Raw genomic sequence first — 24,865 nt, 5'->3', positions numbered from 1 at the left:
TTTTTAACAAATTCGGAAGACATTACCTTGATGGCTATCAACACCACACAATCACTAATTAATCGAGAATAAATGACAAATTAAATTCTTAACAGATGTCTTGAACTGGGATATTTCAGGTTAATTTTAAAATACCAAAACGTGTCAAATTTAGATCATTCTGAGACAAGGCAGGGGAGAGGAAAGTGTGCGCAAGGTTTCTAACATGATGGAGTCATTGTTTCAAAATATGACACATTTGAAGGACAGGACTGAAGTTTTGAAATGGACATGTTAAGGAATGATTGATTGGTTTGGTGTATTCTAGAGCAAAACTTACTGAACTTCATAAAATGCTGCTCGAGATGCATGTTGCTAAATGTAAATCCAAATCAGTACCACTAGTAATATATTTATACAATTATATTTCTACTGAAGAGTTTTGTGGGTGAATCACGAGCCACAGATTCCAGACATGCTTCTGTTATCTGAGAATTACATTGTTAACAGAACAGAGCGAACATTAATCACTTACTAGCTATACAGCACAGAGTTCATTTTACTCGTTTTGAATGAGATTCAGATTCTGCCTTTATTAAAACAAGATGACAAATTATGTTAACATCGTTTGTTTTTTTTTCCAATTAGCCTTGATCTCAATTTAATTAAAAAAAACATTTCCAAGGATGTAAACTCATTGTAGTTAGGCTGGCCTTAAACGCACTTTTAAACTTGTGATATTAGAACCAAGTAAAAATGTCTGAATTCTAAGCATTACACAAAACAAACAACTGTATAATGGCCTACAGTTTGAAGTACACGATGAAACTAGAGCGTTTACCACTGAGCACAAAAGTAAATCTCACTGGGAGATTAGTTAGCTTTGTTCTAGAATTTCAGCTCTATCATGGCAGTCCACTGCACAACTTATTCATTATTAACAGCATGGAACTGGAGTGGAGTGATGGCATTGAATCATGTTAAAAGATTGTCCCAAATCCCTAAATGGAAAGTGAAAATACAAGAACGAAAATAAAAGCATTTCCAAAAGCTTTCTGCATGGACCAGATTAAAATTAGAACATCCATGTTGGTTAAAATCCAAAGTAACATGACCATGTTAATACAGAACTTGAGTATTGCTGAAAAATACATTCTGCCAAAGGTTTTTATTTGTCTTGAACTCATCAGAACAATTTGCAAGAATACCAATTCAAGGGGAAAAACTTTATGAAAGCAGAGAGCTCAGTAGTTGACAAGTGGACTCTGTTTGCTTAGAATTACCTTGGAGAATACACACATCATGATGATTGACAGTTAACTGCAAATCTTTGTTTACTTTTTAAACCAAGCAGATTGATTCTGGTTGCTCAGGATATTGCCCTACAAAATGAACAAGTGAATGACAGTCACCCATTTGGTCGAGTTGAAATTGGCAGAATGCAGTCCACTTGGATAAAAATTTAGTAAAATAAACCTTTGCCCAGTTTAGAACTTTTATTCTCGACCCATCTTTATTCTTTTCCATAACTATCTCAAAAAAACTAAGTTATGGTCACTATCTCCAAAATGCTCCCTTGCTAATATGCCTTCCACTTACTCATTTCTGAATATTACATCCAGAACTACCCACTCCTCTGTTGGGCTACGTACTGGCTAAACACATGCCCCCGGATCCAGTTTAACAGTTTTGTTCCTCCCTCCCTCGCACATTAAAATGATTCCAATTACTATTTGGGGAGATAAAATCCCTGATTAATGCTTTGAAATCTCTTTGAAATTTGATTACATATTTGATCCCCTCCTTCCCTGCCAGTTGGGGACCCATTGTACACACCCAGTGTGTTTGCCCTTTAGTGTTTTTCACATTTATACTGTACTCATATGGCCTCATTTGACAATACTTTGAAGATATCATCCCTGCTCACTGCTATAATTATTACTAATCAATATTGCCTTCCCTTTCTCCTCCTTGTCTGAATGTCTTATAGCTAGTAATGTTGGGCTGTCAAGCCATCCATCTATAATTAAAGTCTGTCATAATAATATCATACTCCCATAAGCTTGTGCCTTCAGAAGATTTTCAATAAGATCCTATATAACAGGTTAACATATAAAATTGAAAGGAACTTAAAGCTCTACTCCCTGTACCATCTCTCCAGCCAGGCATTCATATGCTCTAATCCAAACTCAATACTACAATAATTTATTACCTTTGAAGTCCTACTTTTCAGTTTGCTAAAGTTTGGTCTTAATATGGACCAAGACCTCTGGCCATTTGACCTCCCCACTTCAGAATCCCCTGCAGTCATTCCATGATCTTGGCACCCAGGAGACAAGATACCACGCTAGATTCACACCTATGGCTGTAAAAGCACCTGACTATTCCCTGGCTGGCTTCCTCCGAGAATCCATCACTCTCACTGCTTTCCAAGGCCAAGAAATGGATTGCAACTGAGATGCAATCAATGGGTAGCCTCATTGCCTGTCGATTCCCTTTCTATCTGATAGACACACATTTTCACTCTGCAGTTTAAGGTCACACAGGCAGAGTGATCGTATCCTGATACGTGTTGTCCATGAAGCTCTGAGCCTTTTGAATGCTGATATCCTCATAAAGCCGTTAGCTGCTGCTCAATTTCAGAAACCCAGAGCTCGAGATGCATTTCCAGTGCTTGGTCATTCAGACTGCCAGGAGTGTTTAGGATATCCCACACAGAGAAGGACTATCACTCCCCAGATATACTTCAGCTGAACAGAAAATGGGCCTTTGATCCTACTGAAGTTTAGACTATAAAACCTTTTTCTGGCTTATGTCTCAATTACCATTCAGATCCGTTATCATCTATCTGCGTCTCTGTGAAAGTCTTAACCTCATCCACTCCTCTCAATGATGCTAATGGCTTTTACAGGATCCTCACCTCACACACACTGCTTGCTTCGAATTAACCAAACAAGTGACAGCCATTTGCTGGTTCATTTCTCTGGGCAATGTCCTAAGCAATCCAAGTCAACCTGCCCAGTTTAAAATACCAAATAAAGCCTGGCAATGATCACGCATAATCAATAACAAGTATATTGTTCATGGAAACATCTCTACCAGAGACCACTTGTCGACCAACAAACACTCTGATACAGTTCGAGTTTTTCTCTTGAATTAGTATTCTTGCAAATTGCACTGATGAATTCATGATGAAATATCTTGATCTGCAACTTTTCAGCAACAGAAAGTAAAATATCCTAAAAAGGTTTTTACAGAAACTTAATTTAAAAATTTCTTAAAGCTAATTAATAATCTAACAGCACTTGGCAAACAAAATTCATTTTCTACGGCCAAATCTGTTGTTTAACTTAGGTTAATTAATTCCCCAATAAAACTCAGTTATACCTCATGGAACAATGTATATATTTTTAAAAAGGATGTCAAACAATGATAGGGCTGAATGGTGATCAGCGCTGCTGCCTCAGTGCCAGGGACCCAGGTTCAACTCTAGTGTTGGATGTCTGTCTATGTGGAATTTGCATATTCTAACCCCATCTGTGTGGATTTCCTCCCACAATCTAAAGATCTGCAGGCTAAGTGAGCTAGCCATTGGGCGGGCATAAATTTAGTCTTTAGTATCTGTTTGTTGAGTTGTGAACTTTGGTCAATTTAATATACCATTGGGCTATTAGACCTCAGCTGACAATGCAAAAATAGTTAAATGATGGAATTAGATTTAATTAAAAGCCATTGTATACTAATTTGGAAGTTTAGAAACCTTAATTATTTTTTAAGTTCTCAAAACAAGCCTTATCCTTTTCAATTGATACATATGCTACAGAAACAAAGATAGATGTATTGGGCAGACTATAATCTGATGCAAGTGTTGAGGAGGAAAGAGCTGAAAATGTGTTGCTGGAAAAGCGCAGCAGGTCAGGCAGCATCCAAGGAACAGGAGAATCGACGTTTCGGGCATAAGCCCTTCTTCAGGAATGAGGAAAGTGTATCCAGCAGGCTAAGATAAAAGGTAGGGAGGAGGGACTTGGGGGAGGGGTGTTGGAATTGCGATAGGTGGAGGGAGGTCAAGGTGAGGGTGATAGGCTGGAGCGGGGTGGGGGCGGAGAGGTCAGGAAGAAGATTGCAGGTTAGGAAGGCCGTCCTGAGTTCGAGGGATTTGACTAAGACAAGGTGGGGGGAGGGGAAATGAGGAAACTGGAGAAATCGGAGTTCATCCCTTGTGGTTGGAGGGTTCCCAGGCGCTCTTCCTCCAACCATCGTGTTGCCATGGTCTGGCGATGGAGGAGTCCAAGGACCTGCATGTCCTTGGTGGAGTGGGAGGGGGAATTGAAGTGTTGGGCTACGGGGTGGCTGGGTTGGTTGGTCCGGGTATCCCAGAGGTGTTCCCTGAAATGTTCCGCAAGTAGGCGGCCTGTCTCCCAATATAGAGGAGGCCACATCGGGTGCAGCGGATGCAATAGATGATGTGTGTGGAGGTGCAGGTGAATTTGTGGCGGATATGGAAGTGTCCCTTGGGGCCTTGGAGGGAGGGGAGGGGGGGAAGTGTGGGCGCAAGTTTTACATTTCTTGCGGTTGCAGGGGAAGGTGCCAGGAGTGGAGGTTGGGTTGGTGGGGGGTGTGGACCTGACGAGGGAGTCACGGAGGGAGTGGTCTTTTCGGAACGCTGATAGGGGAGGGGAGGGAAATATATCCCTGGTGGTGGGGTCCATTTGGAGGTGGCGGAAATGACGGCGGATGATATGTTGTACTTAGAGGTTGGTGGCGTGGTAGGTGAGGACCAGTGGGGTTCTGTCCTGGTGGCGGTTGGAGGGGCGGGGCTCAAGGGCGGAGGAGCGGGAAGTGGAAGAGATGCGGTGGAGGGCATCGTCGACCACGTCTGGCGGGAAATTGCGGCCCTTGAAGAAGAAGGAGGCCATCTGGGTTATACGGTTTTGGAACTGGTCCTCCTGGGAGCAGATGTGGCGGAGACGAAGGAATTGGGAATATGGGATGGCGTTTTTACAGGGGACAGGGTGGGAGGAGGTGTAGTCTCGGTAGCTGTGGGAGTCGGTCGGTTTATAGTAAATGTCCGTGTCGATTCGGTCACCCGAGATAGAAATGGAAAGGTCTAGGAAGGGGAGGGAGGAGTCTGAGACGGTCCAGATGAATTTGAGGTCGGGGTGGAAGGTGTTGGTAAAGTGGATGAACTGTTCAACCTCCTCGTGGGAGTACGAGGCAGCGCCGATACAGTCATCGATGTAGCGGAGGAAAAGGTGGTGGGTGGTGCCAGTGTAGCTGCGGAAGATGGACTGTTCCACATATCCTACGAAGAGGCAGGCATAGCTGGGGCCCATGCGGGTGCCCATGGCTACTCCTTTGGTTTGGAGGAAGTGGGAGGATTGGAAAGAGAAGTTGTTCAGGGCGAGGACCAGTTCAGTCAGTCGAAGGAGGGTGTCGGTGGAAGGGTACTGGTTGGTACGGCGGGAAAGGAAGAAGCTGAGGGCTTTAAAGTCCTTAGTGATGGGGGATGGAGGTGTACAGGGACTGGATGTCCATGGTGAAGGTAAGGCGTTGGGGACCGGGGAAGTGAAAATCATGGAGGAGGTGGAGGGCGTGGGTGGTGTCCTGAACATAGGTGGGGAGTTCTTGGACTAAGGGGGACAGGACAGTGTATGCAGAGATGAGTTCGGTGTGGCAGGAGCAGGCTGAGACAATGCGTCGGCCGGGGCAGTCAGGTTTGTGGATTTTGGGCAGGAGGTAGAAACGGGCGGTGCGGGGTTGTGGGACTATGAGGTTGGAGACGGTGGATGGGAGATCCCCTGAGGTGATGAAAGTTATGGATGGTCTGGAAGATGATGGTTTGGTGGTGGGAGGTGGGGTCATGGTCAAGGGGGCAGTAGGAGGAGGTGTCCGCGAGCTGGCGTTTAGCCTCGGCGGTGTAAAGGTCAGTGCGCCAAACTACTACCGCGCTTCCCTTGTCTGCTGGTTTGATAGTGAGGTTGGGGTTGGAATGGAGGGAGTGGAGGGCTGCACGTTCCGAGGGTGAGAGGTTGGAGTGGGTGAGAGGGGTGGAGAGGTTAAGGTGGTTAATGTCGCGGCGGCAGTTGGCTATGAAGAGATCGAGGGCGGGTAAGAGGCCAGCACAGGGTGTCCAGGTGGATGGGGTGTGTTGGAGGCGGGAGAAGGGGTCGTCAGTGGGTGGGTGAGAATCTTGGTTGAAGAAGTAGGCGCGGAGGCGAAGTCGGCGGAAGAATTGTTCGATGTCACGCCGCGTGTTGAACTCGTTAATCCGAGAGCGTAGGGGAATGAAGGTGAGGCCTCTGCTGAGGACTGATCTTTCATCCTCAAGAGGGGTAGTTCTGGAGGGATGGTGAAAACACAGCAGGGCTGGGAGCTAGGACCTGGTGTGGGACTAGAGCTGGGAATGTGGGTGGGGTTGAGCGTGGGGGCGGGGACGGAGATCGGTGTGGGGGCGGGGTTAGACGTGGTGACGGAGAACGGCGTGGGGGCGGGGTTAGACGTGGTGACGGAGAACGACGTGGGGGCGGAGACACATGCGGTGTTGTGGTCGTGCAGGTTAGTGATGTCACTGGGGACGGAATTGGCTGCGGCGGCGGCAACCCAGGGGGCAGAAGTGGCTGTGGCGATGACCAAGACAGTGTTATTCCCGATAGCCGCGGGGGCCACGAATCTGTCGGCGATGGTCTTCCTGGCGATCGCGGAGGTGGTTGTCTTGGCGGCGATCGCGGAAGCTGCGAGTTCTGTGGGGGCAGAAGTAACGTCATGGTCCGCGGCGGCGGTTGTTGCCGCCGGCATTGTAGCAGACGTGTTTGCTAATGGCGCCGGACTGTTTTCGGAGGTCGATGGAAGATTCTGGAACAGTTGAGGAACCCAGAGTGTGGGGGTAAGTACATGAAAGTTTTTGGTACTTACTGTCTTTAATTTCAGATATGGCTAGGAAGAACTGTTTACTTAGTGTATGGATTCGTCTGTGGATGAAGAACAGTAGAGGTCCTTTGCCGGTCTGGGAGAGTGTTGTCCTGAGCTGGGGTAGGGCTAATTGTAGGGAATGTAGGTAGCGGCGCATGGCTGCAAGCGTGGAGCGAAGGATCCGGAGGGATATCTGTTGCTGGAGGCTTCGGATTTGTTGTAGGTACTGGTTGTCCTGGTTGGGTCCAAATTTTGTTGGTCGGATCGTAGTCCGGAGTCCGTGCGGGATCAGTCGGTTCCGTAGGCAGGTGCTGAGGAAGGAGATGTGGCTGTGGTAGCAAGTCTGTTTGAGAATGTGGCTGAAGAGCTTCTGTGCAGAGGAGATGACCTGGGGTGTGCAGTGAGAGAGGGACTCACTGAAATCCTTGTAGAGGGAGGAAGAGAGCTTCTTCAAGGTAGGCATCCTTGTAAGAATCCTTACACTCAATAAACAGTTCTTCCTAGCCATATCGGAAATTAAAGACAGTAAGTACCAAAAACTTTCATGTACTTACCCCCACACTCTGGGTTTCTCAACTGTTCCAGAATCTTCCATCGACCTCCGAAAACAGTCCGGCGCTATTAACCACGTGTCTGCTACAACGCCCGCGGCAACAACCGCCGCCGCGGACCATGACGTTACTTCCGCCCCCACCGACCTCGCAGCCTCCGCGATTGCCTCCCAGAAAACCACCTCCACGATCGCCGCCCAGACAACCGTCTCCACGATTGCCAAGAAGACCATCGCCGACAGATTCGCGGCCCCCATGGCTATCGGGAGTAACACTGTCTCGGTCGTCGCCACAGCCACTTCCGCCCCCTGGGTTGCCGCCGCTGCAGCCAATTCCGCCCCCAGTGACATCACTAACCTGCACGACCACAACGCCGCATGTGTCTCCGCCCCCACACCGATCTCTGTCACCATGCCTAACCCCGCCCCAACGCCGATCTCTGTCACCACGTCTAACCCCGTTCCCACGCCGATCTCCGTCACCACGCCCAACTCCGCTCCCACGCCGATCTCCGTCCCCGCCCCCACACCCAACCCCACCCACACTCCCAGCTCCAGCCCCACACCTGGTCCTAGCTCCCATCCCTGCCGTGTTTTCACCATCCCTCCAGAACTAACCCTCTCTGAGGATGAAAGATCAGTCCTCAGCAGAGGCCTCACTTTCATTCCCCTAAATTCTCGGATTAACGAATTCAACATGAGGCGTGACATCGAACAATTCTTTCGCCGCCTTCAACTCTGTGCCTACTTCTTCAACCAAGATTCTCACCCACCCACTGACGACCCCTTCTCCCGCCTCCAACACACCCCATCCACCTGGACACCCCGTGCTGGCCTCTTACCCGCCCTCGATCTCTTAATAGCCAACTGCCGCCACGACATTAACCGCCTTAACCTCTCCACCCCTCTCACCCACTCCAACCTCGCACCCTCGGAACGTGCAGCCCTCCACTCCCTCCGTTCCAATCCCAACCTCACTATCAAACCAGCAGACAAGGGAGGCGTGGTATAGTTTGGTGCACCGGCTTTTACTCCGCTGAGGCTAAACGCCAGCTCGCGGACACCTCCTCCTACTGCCCCCTTGACCATGACCCCACTTCCCACCACCAAACCATCATCTCCCAGACCATCCAGAATCTCATCACCTCCGGGGATCTCCCATCCACCGCTTCCAACCTCATAGTCCCACAACCCCGCACCGCCCGTTTCTACCTCCTGCCCGAAATCCACAAACCTGACTGCCCCGGCCAACCCATTGTCTCAGCCTGCTCCTGCCCCACCGAACTCATCTCTGCATACCTCGACACGGTCCTGTCCCCCTTAGTCCAAGAACTCCCCACCTACGTTCAGGACACCACCCACGCCCTCCACCTCCTCTATGATTTTCGCTTCCCCGGTCCCCAACGCCTTACCTTCACCATGGACATCCAGTCCCTGTACACCTCCATCCCCCATCACTAAGGACTTTAAAGCCCTCAGCTTCTTCCTTTCCCGCCGTACCAACCAGTACCCTTCCACCGACACCCTCCTTCGACTGACTGAACTGGTCCTCACCCTGAAAAACTTCTCTTTCCTATCCTCCCACTTCCTCCAAACCAAAGGAGTAGCCATGGGCACCCGCATGGGCCCCAGCTATGCCTGCCTCTTCGTAGGATATGCGGAACAGTCCATCTTCCGCAGCTACACTGGCACCACCCCCCACCTTTTCCTCCGCTACATCGATGACTGTATCGGCGCTGCCTCGTGCTCCCACGAGGAGGTTGAACAGTTCATCCACTTTACCAACACCTTCCACCCCGACCTCAAATTCACCTGGACCGTCTCAGACTCCTCCCTCCCCTTCCTAGACCTTTCCATTTCTATCTCGGGCGACCGAATCAACACGGACATTTACTATAAACCGACCGACTCCCACAGCTACCGAGACTACACCTCCTCCCACCCTGCCCCCTGTAAAAACACCATCCCATATTCCCAATTCCTTCGTCTCCGCCGCATCTGCTCCCAGGAGGACCAGTTCCAAAACCGTACAACCCAGATGGCCTCCTTCTTCAAGGACGGCAATTTCCCGCCAGACGTAGTCGACGATGCCCTCCATCGCATCTCTTCCACTTCCCGCTCCTCCGCCCTTGAGCCCCGCCCCTCCAACCTCCACCAGGACAGAACCCCACTGGTCCTCACCTACCACCCCACCAACCTCCATGTACAACGTATCATCCGCCGTCATTTCCGCCACCTCCAAACAGACCCCACCACCAGGGATATATTTCCCTCCCCTCCCCTATCAGCGTTCCGAAATGACCACTCCCTCCGTGACTCCCTCGTCAGGTCCACACCCCCCACCAACCCAACCTCCACTCCTGGCACCTTCCCCTGCAACCGCAAGAAATGTAAAACTTGCGCCCACACCTCCCCCCTTACTTCCCTCCAAGGCCCCAAGGGACACTTCCATATCCTCCACAAATTCACCTGCACCTCCACACACATCATCTATTGCATCCGCTGCACCCGATGTGGCCTCCTCTATATTGGGGAGACAGGCCGCCTACTTGCGGAACATTTCAGAGAACACCTCTGGGATACCCGGATCAACCAACCCAACCACCCCGTAGCCCAACACTTCAACTCCCCCTCCCACTCCACCAAGGACATGCAGGTCCTTGGACTCCTCCATCGCCAGACCATGGCAACACGACGGTTGGAGGAAGAGCGCCTCATCTTCTGCCTGGGAACCCTCCAACCACAAGGGATGAACTCCAATTTCTCCAGTTTCCTCATTTCCCCTCCCCCCACCTTGTCTCAGTCAAATCCCTCGAACTCAGGACCGCCTTCCTAACCTGCAATCATCTTCCTGACCTCTCCGCCCCCACCCTGCTCCGGCCTATCACCCTCACCTTGACCTCCCTCCACCTATCGCAATTCCACCGCCCCTCCCCCAAGTCCCTCCTCCCTACCTTTTATCTTAGCCTGCTGGATACACTTTCCTCATTCCTGAAGAAGGGCTCATTCCCGAAACGTCGATTCTCCTGCTCCTTGGATACTGCCTGACCTGCTGCGCTTTTCCAGCAACACATTTTCAGCTCTGATCTCCAGCATCTGCAGTCCTCACTTTCTCCTTGAGGAGGAAACACCAGTATTCACAAGGGTTTAAAGACTAGGAATGCCAGTGCATCAGAAACCTAATATGGTTCCATTCATTTCATTTTAACCAGCGTGTATTTAGCAAACTTCTATGGGATTGTGTATCTATGAATTTAAAATGTATAAGGAAACTCAAAAGCACCTTGAACCCTGTACTTAAACTTTTAACATGCACTAGTTTCTCAAGCTATTTGAATCTTGCCAAGGTCAATAACTGGCAGCCTACAAAACCTTTGAAAACCAAAATAGGACAACTGATTAGATTCCCTACAGTGTAGAACAGGCCCTTCGGCCCAACAAAGTCTACACTGACCCGCCAAAGAGTAACCCACCCAGACACATGTCCCTCTGACTAATGCACCTAACACAATGGGCAATTTAGCATGGCCAATTCACCCGACCTGCACATTTTTGGACTGTGGGAGAAATGTCACGTAGACATGGGGAGAATGTGCAAACTCTACACAAGCAGGCGTCCAAGGCTGGAATCAAACCTGGGTCCCTGGCACTATAAGGCAGCAGTGCTAACCACTGAGCCACCATGCCACCTCAACTGTTTCCTCATCTGTGAAAACCCTTTACTCACATTCTGAGAATGTGCTTTCACTGTTTGGGAGTTTACTTCTGTTACTTTAGGTTTATCTCATTTTGTTTTGCATTTCCAGCTACTAATCTTCAGTACAGTATGAGAGTACCTTATGCAGCTTTTCCTGAGAGTTGGGTTAGAGTAGCAAGCAGTATTAACAGGAACAGCTTGTTCTTCCTTAGTCGTTTGTCACTTCAGAGGGAACAGGGAAAAGAACAGAGAGTTCCAAATTGAAGGAGACAAAACCCCATCAAGTTCATTCATGTCCTTTAATGAAGCACTTCTGCCATCCTTACCTGTTCCAGCCTACACATGTGACTCGAGACTCTCTGAAATGACTATTGACTGTTCCCTGGGCAATTAGTTACTGTTCTAGCCAGTGACCCACAACCTATGAATCATAAAAAACATATACTCAGTAATGTTATACAGGCAGATGATCAGCTTTCTTCATATGACTGAACATAAATGTCTTCAGAAGCTGAGGCTTTCATGACAGGTCATTACGGACATCTGAGATCAGTTGGCACAAGACCTCCTTACAAGTGGACCAGGGCTGCAGACATTCCCATTGGCCACCAAGGTAACAACTACCCTTAATTTCTTCATTTCCAACTTCTTGCATGTGTCTGCCAGTGACAGTTACAGGAATTCAGAGTCTACAGCACTTAAGTACATCTCCCAGGTGACTTACAGCAGTTTTTCCACTGATTAACCAAGCCAGAGGAGACAGCTTTTGGATTGGCTGCAATGGCTGGATTCTGAAGGTGCAGAAAGTTGCACATTGCACTCACTTGGCAATCAACACATCTCAGATCAATCAGAAATAATTGTCAATGTTCAGTTGATATATGACCACCAGAAGGATTTCATGTACATCTGTGACCAATCAGTCTTACGTCTGTGCTGGGCAAAGTATTGGAGAGGATTCTGAGAGACGGGATTTATGATTACTTGGAAAACCATGGTTTGATTAGAAATAGTCAGTATGGCTTTATGAGGGGCAGGTCATGCCTCACAAACCTTACTGAATTCTTTAAGGATGTGACAAAACACGTTGCTGAAGCTAGAACAATGGATGTGGTGTATATGGATTTTAGCAAGGTGTTTGGTAAGGTTTCCCATGGTAAGCTCATTCAGAAAGTAAGGAGGTATGGGATACGGGGAAATCTCTCTGTCTGAATACAGAATTGGCTGGCCTATATAAGACAGTGGTTGATGGAAAGTATTCAGCCTGGAACTTGGTGATCAGTGGTGTTCCACAGGGATCGGTTTTGGAACCTCTGCTCTGTGTGATTTTTATAAATGACTTGGATGAGCAAGTGGAAGGGCAGGTTAGTAAGTTTGCTGATGACACGAAGGTTGGTGGAGTTGTGGCTAGTGTGGAGGGCTGTTGTAGGTTGCAAAGGGACATTGACAGGATGCAGAACTGGGCTGATAAGTGGCAGATAGAGTTCAACCTGGAAAAATGTGAAGTCATTCATTTTGGAAGGTCAAATTTGAATGCAGAATACAGGGTTAAACGCAGGATTCTTTGCAGTGTGGAGGAACTGGGGTCCATGTCCATAGATTTCTCAAAGTTGTCACCCAGGTTGATAGGGTTGTCAAGAAGGCGTACAGTGTTTTGGCTTCATTAGCAGGGATTGAGCTTAAGAGAGTGAGGTTATGCTGCAGCTCCTTAGAGCCATGGTTAGACCACACTTGGAATATCGTGTTCAGTTCTGGTCACCTCATTATAGGAAGGCTGTGGAAGCTTTAGAGGGTGCAGAGGAGATTTACCAGGACACTGCCTGGACTGGAGGGCATGTCATAGAGATGTACAGCATGGAAACAGACCCTTCGGTCCAACCCGTCCATGCCGACCAGATATCCCAACCCAATCTAGTCCCACCTGCTAGCACCTGGCCCATATCCCTCCAAACCCTTCCTATTCATGTACCCATCCAGTTGCCTTTTAAATGTTGCAATTGTACCAGCCTCCACCACTTCTTCTGGTAGTTCATTCCATACACGTACCACCCTCTGAATGAAAAAGTTGCCCCTGAGGTCTCTTTTATATCTTTCCCCTCTCACCCTAAACCTATGCCCACTAGTTCTGGACTCCCCCACCCCAGGGAAAAGACTTTGTCTATTTATCCTATCCATGCCCCTCATGATTTTATAAACCTCTACAATGCCACCCCTCAGCCTCCAGTGAAAACAACCCGAGCTTATTTAACCTCTCCCTATCACTCAAATCCTCCAACCCTAGCAACATCCTTGTAAATCTTTTCTGAACCCTTTCAAGTTTCACAACATCCTTCCAATAGGAAGGAGACCAGAATTGCACGCAATATTCCAGCAGTGGTCTAACCAATGTCCTGTACTCAATACTCTGACCAATAAAGGAAAGCATACCAAACATCATCTTCACTATCCTATCTACCTGCGACTCCACTTCCAAGGAGCTATGAACCTGCACTCCAAGGTGTCTTTGTTCAGCAACACTCCCTAGGACCTTACCATTAAGATTTGCTTTCCCAAAATGCAGCACTTCACATTTATCTAAACTCCATCTGCCACTTCTCAGCCCATTGGCCCATCTGATCAAGATCCCATTGTAAGCTGATATAACATTCTTCGCTGTCCACTACACCTTCAATTTTGGTGTCATCTGCAAACTTACTAACTATACCTTTTCCGCTCAAACCCAAATCATTTATATAAATGATGAAAAGTGGAGGGCCCAGCACCGATCCTTGTGGCACTCCACTGGTCACAGGCCTCCAGTCTGAAAAACAATCCTCCACCACCACCCGCTGTCTTCTACCTTTGAGCCAGTTGTGTATCCAAATGGCTAGTTCTCCCTGTATTCCATCAGGTCTAACCTTGCTCACCAGTCTCCCATGGGGAACCTTGTCAAATGCCTCACTGAAGTCCACATAGATCACATCTGCTGCTCTGCCTTCATCAATCCTCTTTGTTACTTCTTCAAAAAACTCAATCAAGTTTGTGAGACATGATTTCCCACGCATAAAGCCAAATTGACTATCCTGAATCAGTCCTTGTCTTTCCAAATACATGTACATCCTGTCCCTCAGGATCCCCTCCAACAACTTGCCCACCATGATGTCTCATGAAGAAAGGTTGAGGTAGCTGGGGCTTTTCTCATTGGAGCAAAGGAGGACGAGAGGTGACTCGATAGAGGTGTACAAGATGATGTGAGGCTTAGATAGTGTATAGCCAGAGACTTTTTCCCATGGCAGAAATGTCTATCACGAGGGGGGCATAATTTTAAGGTAATTAGAAGAGGTTTAGGAGAGATGTCAGAGATAGGTTCTTTACACAGAGTGGTGGGTGTGTGGAATGCACTGCCAGCAGTGGTAGTAGAATCAGATACATTAGGGATACTTAAGCGAAGCTTGGAAATGCATGTGGAGGATAAGATAATGAAGGGTATACAGGTTAGTCTGATCTTAGAGTAGAATAAGAGACTGGCACAACATAGAGGGTCGAAGGGTCTGTACTGTGCTGTACAGTTCTATGCAAAAGCTATCATAGAAGCTGCCACAATGATTTCATAATGTATCAGGTCAGTCTCCCAAAGATCTTTGCACCTTCAAACAAATCAATGGATATCTCCTTAGAAATGTGGAGGGAGAGTGTGTTGGTTTTGTTAACTACCCAGTTTTCCATCTAGCTATCAAAAAAACTCCAGATGATTCATCCAATCATTTCAGACTTGAAATATTAATACTTGCTTTTCTCACTCCACAGATTGAAGAAGGTTGTTTAAGATTACAAACGGATTTTGATTAATTGGGCCAACAGGTTGAAGAGTGGTAGGTGGAATTTAATTTGGATAAATGCGAAGTATTAGATTAGATTACATTACATTACAGTGTGGAAACAGGCCCTTCGGCCCAACAAGTCCACACCGACCCGCCGAAGCGCAACCCACCCAGACGCCTACATTTACCCCTTACCTAACACTACGGGCAATTTAGCATGGCCAATTCATCTGACCTGCACGCCTTTGGACTGTGGGAGGAAACCGGAGCACCCAGAGGAAACCCACGCAGACACGGGGAGAACGTGCAAACTCCACAGAGTCAGTCGCTAACCACTGTGCCACCGTGCCGCCCACCATTTTGGTAAAATAAAGAAAGGCAAGCCTTCTAATTTTATAAGTAGGGCCTTGTCAAACAGAGAGGCTTGAGATTCAGGTACATAATTCTTTGAAGTTTGCATCACACATAGATAGAGTGGTTAAGGCGGCAATTACCATGCTTACCTTCTTACTCAGACCTTCGAGCGTAGGAGTTGGGATGTTGAGGTCGTACAGGACATTAGTGAGCCATCCTCTGGAGTACAGTGTACAGTTCTGGACGCCTTGATATAGGAAAGGAATCATTAAGCTAGAGAGGGTTCTGAAGATGTTTCTAGGAATGGAGGGTTTGACTTATTAAGACAGGCTGGGACTTTTTCCAATGGAGCATAAGAGGCCGAGAGGTGACCTTATTGAAGTTTATAAAGTCATGAGGGGTCTAGTTAACGTGAACAGCAGGTGCCTTTCCCCTAGGGTGGAGGGATTTCAAGACTAAGGGGCATATTTTTAAGGTGAGAGGAGAATGATTTTTTAAAAATTACCTTTTTTTAAAGACAGAGTGGTTTGTGTGTGAAATAAAATTCCAGAAGTAGGAACAGATGTGGGTACAGTTACATTAATAAAGATATTTAGATAAATACATGAATAAGAAATGTTAGGCAGAATATGGGCTAAGTGCAGGCAGATGGGACTAGTTTAGTTTGAGATTATGGTCGGCCTGGACTGGTTGGACCAAAGCATCTGTTTCCGTGCTGCATGACTATGAGACTCTGGATACTGTCAGACTTGCTGAGTCTTTCCATGGTTTTGTTTTATCCCACATTTCCTGTTTTTGCTGCTCCAAAATACTTGCAATCTTGGATGACTTCCTGCCAAGGCTTAGTCTTTATGTAAGGAAGATTGCGTGCTCTGCATCCTTTAACACTGTCCTTATTCCCAGTACAGAATATAGAACATTACAATGCAGTCCAGGGCCTTCGGCTCTAGCTGCTGCACCAACCTGTGAAATTAGTCTAAAGCCCATCTAATCTACACTATTCCATTATCATCCATATGTTTATCCAATGACCATTTAAATGTGCTTAATGTTGGTGAGTCCACGACTGTAGCAGGCAGAGTGTTACTACTCTGAGTAAAGAAACTACCTCTGACATCTGTCCTATATCTATCACCCCTCAATTTAAAGCTATGTCCCCTTGTGCCAGCCATTATCATCCGAGGAATAAGGCTCTCACTGTCCTCCCTATCTAGTCCGCTGATCATCTTGTATGCCTCTATTAAGTCACCTCCTAACCTTCTTCTCTCTAAAGAAAATAGCCTCAAGTCAGAGATATACAGCACAGAAACAGACCCTTCGGTCGAACTCGCCCATGTTGGCAAGATATCCCGACCTCATCTAGTCCCACCGGCCAGCACCCGGCCCATATCCCTCCAAACCCTTCCTATTCTTATACCCATCCAAATGCCTCTTCAATGTTGCAATTGTATCAGCCTCCACTACTTCCTCTGGCAGCTCATTCCATACATGTACCACCCTCTGCATGAAAAGGTTGCCCCTCAGGTCTTTTATATCTCCCCCCCACCACCCTAAACATATGTCCTGTAGTTCTGGACTCCCCCACCCCAGGGAAAAGACATTGTCTATTTATCCTATCCATGCCCCTCGTGATTTTATAAACCTAAGGTCGCCCCTCAGCCTCCAACACTCCAGGGAAAATAGCCCCAGCCTATTCAACCTCTCCCTATAGTTCAAATCCTGTAAATCTAGCAACATCCTTGTAAATCTTTTCTGAACCCTTTCAAGTTTCACAACATCCTTCCAATAGGAAAACCAGAATTGCATGCAAAATTCCAAAAGCTGCCTAACCAATGTCCTGTACAGCCGCAACATGACCTCCCAACTCCTGTACTCAATACCCTGACCAATAAAGGAAAGCATACTAAACACCTTCTTCACTATCCTATCTACATGTGACTCTACTTTCAAGGAGCTATGTACGTGCACTCAAGTCTCCTTGTTCAGCAACACTCCCTAGGATTTTACCATAAAGTGAATAAGTCCTGCTAAGATTTGCTTTCACACAAAATGCAACACCTCGCATTTATCTAAATTTAACTCCATCTGCAACTCCTCAGCCCATTAGATCAAGATCCCATTGTAATCAGAGGTAACCTTCTTCGCTGTCCACCAGGCAATATCCTGGTAAATCTCTTCTGCACCCTTTCCAAAGCTTCCACATCCTTCCTATAATGCGGTAACCAGAATTGTATGCAAAACACCAAGTGTGGCTACACCAGAATTTTGCACAGCTGCAATATGACCTCTTGGCTTCAAAACTCAAAATCGCTTTGCCAATAAAAGCTAACACACTGTATGCCTTCTTAACAGCCCTATCAACCTGGCTGGCAACTTTGAGGGACCCATGTTCATGGACACAGACATCTCTCTGCTCCTCCACATTACCATTAGCCCAGTACTCTGCATTCCTGTTACTTCTTTCAGAGTGAATCACCTCACATTTTTCTGCATTTGCCACCTCTCAGCCCAGCTCTGCAGCTTATCTATGTCCCTCTGTAACCTGCAACATCCTTCTCCACTGACTTTAGCGCCATCTGCAAATTTACTAATCTATCCTTCTATGCCCTCATCCAGATCATTAATAAAAATGACAAACAGCAATGGCCCCAAAACAGATCCTTGAAGTTACACCACCAATAATTGAACTCCAGGATGAACATTTCTCATCAACCACCACCCACTGTCTTCTTTCAGCTAGCCAATTTCTGATCCAAACTGCTAAATCACCCTCAATCCCATGCCTCAGTATTTTCTCCAATAATCTACTGTGGGGAACCTTATCAAACGCTTTACTAAAATCCACATACACCACATCAACCGCTTTTCCCTCATCCACCTGTTTGGTCATCTTCTCAAAGAACTCTAAGATTCATGAGGCACGACCTACCCTTCACAAAACTGTGTTGATGACCCCTAAACAACTTATTCCTTTCTAGGTGATTATAAATCCTATCTCTTTATAATCCTTTCCAAAACTTTACCCACAACATAACTGGCTCACTGGTCTATAATTACCAGGGTTGCCTCTTTTCCCCTTCTCGAATAAGGGGACAACATTAGCTATCCTCCATCCTGATACTATTCTTGTAGATAATGACGACATAAAGATCAAAGCTAAAGGCTCTGCAATCTTCTCCCTAGCTTCCCAGAGAATCCTAGGATAAATCCCACTCAGCCCAGGGGACCTATCTATTTTCACACTTTCCAGAATTGTTAACACCTCCTCCTTACGAGGCTCAATCCCGTCTTGTCTAATAGCCTGTATCTCAGTATTCCCCTATAACATTGTCTTTTTCTTGTGTGAATACTGACAAAAAAAATATTCATTTAGCACCTCTCTTACCTCCTTGGACTCCATGCACAACTTCCCACTACTGTCCTTCACTGCCTCATCTTACCCTAGTCAGTCAGTCATTCTTTTACTCCTAACACACCTATAGAAAGCTTTAGGGTTTTCTTTGATCCTTCCTGCCAAAGGCTTGTCATGTACCTTCCTAGCTCTCTCTTTAGGTCCTTCCTGGCTTTTATCTCTCAAGCACCCTAACAGAGCCTTCACGTCTCATCTTCATATAACCCTCCTTCTTGTTCTTTACAAGAGATTCAACTTCATCAGTAAAACACAGTTCCCTTGCTCAACTACTTCCTCCCTGCCTGACAGGCACATACTCATCAGGGACACGCAATAGCTGTTCTTTGAACAAGCTCCACATTTCAATTCTGCCCATCCCCTACATTTTCCTTCCCCATCCTATGCATGCTAAATCTTGCCTAAGTGCATCATAATTGTCTTTCCCCCAGCTTTAACTCCTGCCCTGCAGTATATACTTATCCCTTTTCATCGCTAAAGTAAACATAACCAAATTGTGGTCACTATTGCCAAAGTGCTCACCTACCTCCAAATCTAAATACCTGACCAGGCTCATTACCCACTACCAAATCCAAATGTGGCCTCCCCTCTTGTTGGCCTACCTACGCACATTGGACAAAAACTGACACATCTGAAATAGTCAAACTATAGCGTTTCCAGTCAATATTTAGAAAGTTAAAGTTCCCCATAACAAGTACCCTGTTACTCTCGCTCCAATCCAGAATCATCTTTGCTATCCTTTCCTCTACATCTCTGGAACTATTCGGAGGCCTATAGAAAACTCCCAACAGGGGGACCTCTCCTTTCCTGTTTCTAACTTCAGCCCATACTACCTCAGTAGATGAGTCCTCAAATGCCAGCATAATACTGTCCTTGACTTACAATGCCACCTCTCCCTCTTTTACCACTTTCCCTGTTCTTACTGAAAGATCTAAACCCAGAATCTGCAACCACCATTCCTGTCCCTGCTCTGTATCTCCGAAATAGCCACAACATCAAAGTCCCAAGCAGCAACCCATGCTGTTAGTTCACCCACCTTATTCCAGATGCTCTGGTCTGTTTACTTACAGCTCACTGTTACAACCAGGTTACCTTGAACGTCCTAATCAGGTGGAAGATACAGAGGAGTGTTGTCAATCAGAATGTATTTTAGGACAATTGATGATTGTTCATTACTACTATTAGTGGGACCAGATTTTAACTGATCAGTTGAACTCATTAAAATTAAGTTACACCAGTTACCATGTTGTTATTTCAGAGAATGGACCTATGGAATAGTGGTCCAGTGGCATTAGCATTATTAGATTCCCTACAGTGTGGAAACAGGCCCTTCAGCCCAACTAGTCCACACCAACCCTCCAAAAGGGTAACCCACCAAGACCCATTCCCCCTAACTAATGCACCTCACTCAATGGGCAATTTTAGCATGACCAATTCATGACCAAACCTAACCTGCACATCTTTAGACTGTGGGAGGAAACCGGAGCACCCAGAGGAAACCCACACAGATGCGGGGAGAATGTGCAAACTCCACACAGTCGCCCAAGGCTGGAATTGAACCGGGTCCCTGGTGCTGTGAGGCAACAGTGCTAACCACTGAGCCACCATGTCACCCCAACTTCCATTATGGGAAGATCCAGCTCCCCCTTGATGCTAGGTCTTGAAAATTGTAGCAAAAGGCAGGATTGGTTAAACCAGGGTAATTTTCTGTTGAAGAAAGACAGCAAATGGATGACTTAAATTGAGGAGCGCAAAGTAATGAGGCTTGGACCGAGTCCACAAGGAAGACTAGTTAGTCCAACTGGAGAAATTACCTGGGTCAGATATTTAAAAGGTGATTACAGAATTAGATGGGACTGGAGGAAAAACATTTTCACCTGGGCTTTGAAGGGCTTCTGGAATTTGCTGCCCAGCTTGGAGGGTTGAGGTAGAAACTTTTAAGAACATTTCAAAGAAATCTTTGAACCGCACCTGAAGCACAGTAATATGAAGGGCTATAGATCAGGTGCTGGAAAGTGGGCTCAGAATGAACTAGTTTATTCAGATGGCACAGACACAATGGGCTGAATGGCTCCTTTGTGTGATAACTTTTCTGTGGTTCAGTCCCTGCATCCACTGATATACAAAACATTCATTTTAAAATGTACAAGTTAGAAATAGGGTAATTCAACCCCTTCAGCCTGTCAATCATTCAGTAAGATCATGAATGATTGGAACATAAACCAAATTTCACATTCCTATATATACTCAATAACCTTCGATTCTCTTGCTCAACAACAACCTACTTTCATATTAAAAGGATTTAATGATATCCATCCACACTGCCTGCTGAGCACAGTTCCCAAAGCAAAAGTTACCCTCATCTCTACCCAAAAACAGGAACCACCAACTCCAAATACTGCCCTCTAATTCTGGGCTCACCCATAAGAACAAACATAACTATGGTTTCCATGCTGTACATCTCTATGACTCTTATGGCATCTACACTCTTGCAGTTTTTAGCAGGCCCATTTTGTTGCAATAGCTAGCTAATTCAGCAGCCATCAGATTGATTTCTTCTTCAGTAATTCTTTTCAGACTCTCACCTTGTCCTTCCAGAAGGGAGTTCTCAGGGAATTTGGATGAGTAGAATGATGCGTTTAGCACAAACCACCCACATGGTATGGCCCTGCAGTCTTCAGTTATAGATTTACATTGGAGCCATTTAACTCCCTTCAGGGACCTTTTAAATATATTTTAGATCACAGTTTAAGCATGACCTTACAAAACAGAAATCCTTCAATTAACAGGTGGTCCTTGTTACACCTGCACTCAAACTTGAAAGCAGAATGGTAACATTGAGAGTAGATTGCAAAACTAAATCCTGCCCCCTGTAAAAACACCATCCCATTCTCCCAATTCCTTCGACTCCGCCGCATCTGCTCCCAGGAGGACCAGTTCCAAAAACGCACAACCCAGATGGCCTCCTTCTTCAAGGACCGCAATTTCCCCCCCGACGTGGTCGACGATGCCCTCCACCGCATCTCTTCCACTTCCCGCTCCTCCGCCCTTGAACCCCGCCCCTCCAACTGCCACCAGGACAGAACCCCACTGGTCCTCACCTACCACCCCACCAATCTCCATGTACAGCGCATCATCCGCCGTCATTTCCGCTACCTCCAAACGGACCCCACCACCAAGGATATATTTCCCTCCCCTCCCCTATCAGCATTCCGTAAAGACCACTCCCTCCGTGACTCCCTAGCCAGATCCACACCCCCCCACCAACCAACCTCCACTCCCGGCACCTTCCCCTGCAACCGCAGGAGGTGCAAGACTTGCGCCCACACCTCCCCCCTCACCTCCCTCCAAGGCCCCAAAGGAAACTTCCATATCCGCCACAGATTCACTTGCACCTCCACACATATCATCTATTGCATCCTCTGCACCCGATGTGGCCTCCTCTATATTGGGGAGACAGGCCGGCTACTTGCGGAGCGTTTCAGAGAACACCTCTGGGACACCCGGACCAACCAACCCAACCACCCTGTAGCTCAACATTTCAATTCCCCCTCCCACTCCACCAAGGATATGCAGGTCTTTGGACTCCTCCATCGTCAGACCACAACAAAACGACGGTTGGAGGAAGAACGCCTCATCTTCCGGCTAGGAACCCTCCAACCACAAGGGATGAACTCGGATTTCACCAGTTTCCTCATTTCCCCTCCCCCCACCCTGTCTCAGTCAAATCCATCAAATTCAGCACCGCCTTCCTAACCTGAGATCTTCTTCCCGACCTCTCCGCCCCCACCCCAGTCTGACCTATCACCCTCACCTTGACCTCTTTCCACCTATCACATTTCCGACGCCCCTCCCCCAAGTCCCTCCTCCCTACCTTTTATCTTAGCCTGCTGGACAAACTTTCCTCATTCCTGAAGAAGGGCTTATGCCCGAAACGTCGATTCTCCTGTTCCCTGGATGCTGCCTGACCTGCTGCGCTTTTCCAGCAACACATTTCCAGCTCTAAATTATGCTCCATCCAGTCTAAAATTTTAATTATGCACAGAATTGTGATATTATTATAAATCAGGGATAAGTCAATTAAATTCTTGGTATTTGTTACTTTTAACATGTAATTATTGAGCAAAATTGTGTGGACCGTCACAGGAGTAAGAGAAATATATGAAAATTGGCAGGATTGAAGGTTTAACATTGAGCCCAGAATTCTAAGAGATCTGAATACCCAACTGACCATTATCAAGGTAGAGAGTGTGGTGCTGGAAAAGCACAGCGGGTCAGGCAGCATCTGAGGAACATAGGAATTGACGTTTCAGGCATAAGCCCTTTATCAGGAAGGAGGCGTGTGGGTCGGGGCTGAGAGATAAATGGGAGGGCAGGGTTAGGGGGAGATACCTGGGAAAGCGAGGGGTGAATGAAGATGAGGGAGAAGGTGATAGGTTAGAGGGGGCAGCGATGGGACGGATCTGGACAGTCATGCCGAATTGGAGGCTTGGGACTAGGATAATGTTTGCGGGGGGGGGGGGGGGGGGTTAAATAAGGACACTGATGAAATCCACATTTATCCCATGTGGTTGCAGGGTCCCAAGGCAGAATATGTGGCGTTACTCTTCCAGGCGTCAGGTGGTAACATCTCTGGGACATCCAAACCCACCGCCCGTGGCTGAACACTTCAACTCCCCCTCCCACTCTGTCAAGAACATGCAGGTCCTGGGCCTCCTCCACCACCAAACCGTTACCATCCAATGCCTGGAGGAGGTATGCCTCATATTCTGCCATGGGACACTGCAACCACACAAGATAAACGTGGATTTCAACAGCTTCCACATTTCCCCTCCCTCCACAACAGCCCAGTCCCAAGCCTCCAACTCGGCACCGCCCTCCAGACCTGTCCATCACTGCCCCATCACCTTCAGCTACCTATCACTTTCTCAGCTACCTTTCCCCTCCCCCCCCCATTTATCTCTCAGACCCGACCCACAAGCCTCATTCCTAATAAAGGGCTCATGCCCGAAATGTCAATTCTTCTGCTCCTCGGAAGCTGCCTGACCAGCTGTGCTTTTCCAGCAACACACACTGGACTCTGATCGCCAGCATCTGCAGTCCTCAATTGCACAATTTGATTCCTCCTGACCATTATTAACTAAGATCATAAGCAATGTAAAATTTACATGAATCCCTCTAAGCATGCAGAACTTCTCTTTAGCTGCTCAGTAAACGAATCACACAAAAAAGCATGAGCAATATCCACAGCTCGACCAGAAAGTAAATAGTCTTCCCAGTTATTCACCTTGCATTTCTGTCCCTCCTGTTAAAAGTCAGATGGTCAGCTCAGTGGATAGATCATTGGATTTGTTACCTTGCTAAACTGTTTATCCACCCTACTGTGATTGCTGACATGTTGTTTAGTAGATAAGCCTCATTATCTTTTCCCCTACTGGAAATATATAGGCACACTCAGTGCTGTGACTAAATAAGTTGTTGGGAAGGAGTTACCGTTAAGCATAGTTTAGATGTAAACCACTATGAATGAACACTTTGAATAGCTTTGCAACATGATTACTAACATAAAAGGGCACATACAGTTAACTGAAACAAGGTCCTGCATTGCTCAAGTGCAAACCCAACATTCACTTCTGAAGTACAAACAGAATGTACAAATATACAATAACGAAAGCAAAAGCCAAAATTTACTGTATACTAGAATTCAAGGTTTAATTACTTGCTATTGGCTTATTGTGCAAGTCACGTTGCACCACCTTGACAAATTATTTATGGAATGATAAAATGGTCAATTGTTATTGGATTGGAATACAGGAGTATGCAAGTAATTGAAATGAGTACAATTAACATTAAAATAAAATTGAACAAACTAAAAAAGAATGCAACTATATAGTGCGTACCAACTGGAAGGTGTACAGCACAGAGTACACGTGGATTTTGCTGCAAATCTGGTTATTTTACTGAAGGCCCTGAAGAGAAAAGGACATTGAACTCACATATATCTGTAGCATACCACAGGTCTCAATAACAGCAGAGTTCTACTCAAAACAAGACCTTAAATTGTCTATTAAAAGCAAATTACTGAAGATGTTGGAAATCTGAAGCAAACGAAACATTGAAGAAACTCAACAGGTCTTGGCAAAGGCTGTCAGAATTAACGAGTTCAT

The sequence above is a fragment of the Chiloscyllium plagiosum genome, unplaced genomic scaffold, assembly GCF_037043375.1.
Source record: "Chiloscyllium plagiosum isolate Xiang-an unplaced genomic scaffold, Cpla_swu_hap1 HiC_scaffold_22, whole genome shotgun sequence".
Classification (NCBI taxonomy): Eukaryota; Metazoa; Chordata; class Chondrichthyes; order Orectolobiformes; family Hemiscylliidae; genus Chiloscyllium; species Chiloscyllium plagiosum.
Note: the sequence above shows the minus strand (reverse complement) of the source record.